We start from the raw sequence: 3,574 nt of genomic DNA, 5'->3' as shown, positions 1-3,574 counted from the left end.
TATGTTTTTAAATCTCTGAGTATGAAAGAGGTGATATTTTTATTGATTTACATTCCATAAATGGATTTAAAGAGGGTCGTAGAAAAACATTCATGCGCCATTTGTGAACCACATTGTCCAAGTTAGATGCTACTGAAAGGATTTCTTGGTCCATCACCTTTCTATCATCATTTGATTGCTAGATTGCCAAAGAATGATAGACTGGTATTTTACTCCTCCTGAATAAGGAGACACATTTTTTATCCCTCTCCAAGAATAAAACACCTCACTCCAAACTTATGAAGACCCTCATTCCAAAACCTAAGAGGTGCAACAACTTCATTACACTGCTTTTGAACAAAACCAAAAATAAAGCATATTTAAAAACAGTAAATAATACCAAATCATATTTGAATAAGAGGATATTATGTATATTTTAAATTTATTACTACTTTAACTTAAATTTGTCATTCCTAATATGGATTATTATTTCATTGTTAGAATATAGGTCAAAGATAACCTGTACACAAAAATATGACAGTTTTAGTCTGGCATAAAGATTCTTCCATTTATATAGAGCAGACCTGCAGAGTAAATTGATTGAGAGGATCTTGGGCAGCGTTCCTACACCAATGCACAAACACCAAACTTATCCTCTTGTTTCACCTTTCTCCCTACATGCCCCATTGAAAGGAAAGTGAGTTACTGTTTTCACATTGATTTGTAACTTCTTCTTTTTTTTTTTTTTTTTTTGTCTTTTTTGTGACCGGTAAGGGGATCGCAACCCTTGGTGTGGTGTTGCCCGCATGGTGCTCAGCCAGTAAGCGCACCGGCCATTCCTATATAGGATCCGAACCGGCGGCAGGAGCGAGCATCGCTGCGCTCCCAGCGACGCACTCTCCAGAGTGCGCCACAGGGCCAGCCCTGGTTTGTAGCTTCTAAAGGAAAACAGTAGATCTTAATTCAAGACCAATGGTCAATTTGGTAAATATGGAAATTTTAGTATATCACAAATAACTGCATTTTTCTAGAGAGAAGAATTATTGTATTTATCTGAGTCTTACAGGAATCTTTGAACACGTGAAAATTAAAAACCACTTCTCTGAGACATATCCTCACTATCAGAAGAACTAAGACATTTTACACCTTTGCCAATAGTATGTAGGCATAGGGGATGATTAGTATGTGAAAGTAGATACATATATATCTTTCTCTATTCAAGATGAAATTATGTATAATAATACACTGAGAATAATGTGTCTAATTCTTCTTTTGTTTCTTTAAGGAAGACTGTTGATATGGTAAAGTGTTATTTCTATATGAAGCTATGTTTGCTTCATGTTTCCAAAAACTTCTGTTAAAATATTAATACTCCTAAAATGCTCCTCTATTAATAAAACAGAGTGATATTTTCATTTACTTAAAAATACAATTTCTCTCTACCTCTTAAGTGTGGTTCTCTCAATTTACCTAAATTCTTTCAGTTATGTCTTTCCATGTAAACAAGACCCTTCAACATAACCTAAATTTTATATGATTCCCACTGCTTCTTTCTTTTGTAAAAAATCAGATTTTTACTATTTTATGAACTGAGAATTTTAGTGAAATTCATCTTTTTTTTACCTGTCATACTAATACCTTTGTTGTAATATGTGAAAGATCTTTAACTCCATAAATATTAAGAATATACTGCTAAGGATTCAATTATCTTGATCCCCAAATTTTGATTATTTTTTTCCTCAAGGAATTTTCTAGAAGTTCCTATAGTGAGCTAAATGACACTTTTAAAATCAAACAACCCATCAGTTTATTGAGAAAGACTGTGTTTTCTTGCTGTTGGCTAATAATTTTTAGTAAATTAGGTGTTGCTAATTTTTTAACAGAACAACATCAAAATATCCAATGGAAATAAAGAAAAACCCTTGTAAGAAATACAGATTCAGTTATTTTAGAAGTCTGAAATGAACTATCTATATAGCCAAAATATCTGTCCCACTCAGATAATGCATAGCTGGATTCTGGTTCATTGGAAATAAGCATTTTTTTTTTTAAATTTTACTTCTCAATATATATTGTAGTTGATTTTCATGCCCCTTTACCCGTTCCCCTCTACCCCCTTTACTCCCCCCCACGTCATATCTGTTCACTTGACTTCAATAGTTCAAGGAATTTTTGTAGTTATTCTGTCTTCTTCCCACCCATCCACCACCCTTTATTTGTTGAGTGTTTATTTGTTTGTTTGTTTGTTTTTAGCTCCCACAAATAACTGAGAACATGTGGTATTTCTCTTTCTGTGCCTGACTTGTTTCACTTAATATAATTTTCTATAAGTCCATCCATGTTGTTGCAAATGGTAGTATTTGGTTCTTTTTTAATTTTTTTTATAGCAGAGTAGTATTCCCTTGTGTAGATGTACCACCAACTCAAAATGGATTAAAGAATTAAATATACATCCTGCAACAATAAAACTCCTTAAGGAAAACATACGGGAAACACTCCAGGAAGTAGAAGTGGGTACAGACTTCATGAATAAGACCCAAAAAGCACAAGCAACAAAAGGAAAAACAAATGGGATTATATCAACTAAAAAGCTTCTGCACAGCAAAAGGAAATAAGCACTTTTAAGACAAGCCAATACCAAATCAGGATCCTGTCAGTTGCTTTCATTATAGTTTTACCCTGGACTCTCCCTCATTGTTTAGGGTTGAATACTGGACAGGGTCTTAAGTTGTGCAAATCACAGGTATGACAAACACCTGCTGGAGTAGAAAGAACCAGGTGAGTAAGCACAGTTGAAAAGGGTCCTGAGAAAAGGTAAGGCATGGATGATGGCCCAGAGTCTCGTGGCCTGGTCTTCCTCCTCAGTGCCTTAGGAAGCATGCTCTACCTTTTCTCTCCATATCTAACTGTGGGCCCATGACCACTAATAAAAAACAATGGTCTTCCAAGAAAGGGCATTCAGGCTTTGCCATATACCTCAGCAGGCCTAATTAGTTGTTCTTTCTTCTCTCTTGCTCTATTTTTTTACATCTGCCTATATTCCTCAAGAATTTGACGTTATATGAACAGTGTACATAAATGGAAAATTTGAAATAAAATGTATTTTCAGTCAAGTACCGTTACGTTGTCACAGAGCTTGCTCTGATAATGAATATTTAAACTCAATTCATAATAAGTTCCTTTAAGACTCTGTTTCTGGGTGTAGCACCTTGGCCCTAAAGTATTAAAATAATTAGACTTAATTCTACAATATAGTAATTGCTGGTAGTTATTCAAGTGAGACTGATTTTCCCCTTCCTTCCATAAGGAATCAACTGAAGTATTCACTGAGGTAATTTTCATTCAAATAAAATTAATTAAATATCATTCCATAGTATTTTCATTTGTGTTTTATAACTGTTTATTTTTGTTATTAACAGAAAACTGAGATGACTAAAGAAGAAAAGAATTACCTAAAATATCTGATAAGTTCTTCATACAAACATTATAAAACAATCATACTCTACCTGGACACTGCCAAACTGCAGTCCTCTTGATAAAAAAAAAAAAAAAAAAAAAAAAAAAAAAAAAACCTAGTTTTAGTAAATTCTCATTT

This window comes from Galeopterus variegatus, unplaced genomic scaffold (assembly GCF_000696425.1).
Source record: "Galeopterus variegatus unplaced genomic scaffold, G_variegatus-3.0.2 Scaffold2460, whole genome shotgun sequence".
NCBI classification, from domain to species: Eukaryota; Metazoa; Chordata; class Mammalia; order Dermoptera; family Cynocephalidae; genus Galeopterus; species Galeopterus variegatus.
Note: the sequence above shows the minus strand (reverse complement) of the source record.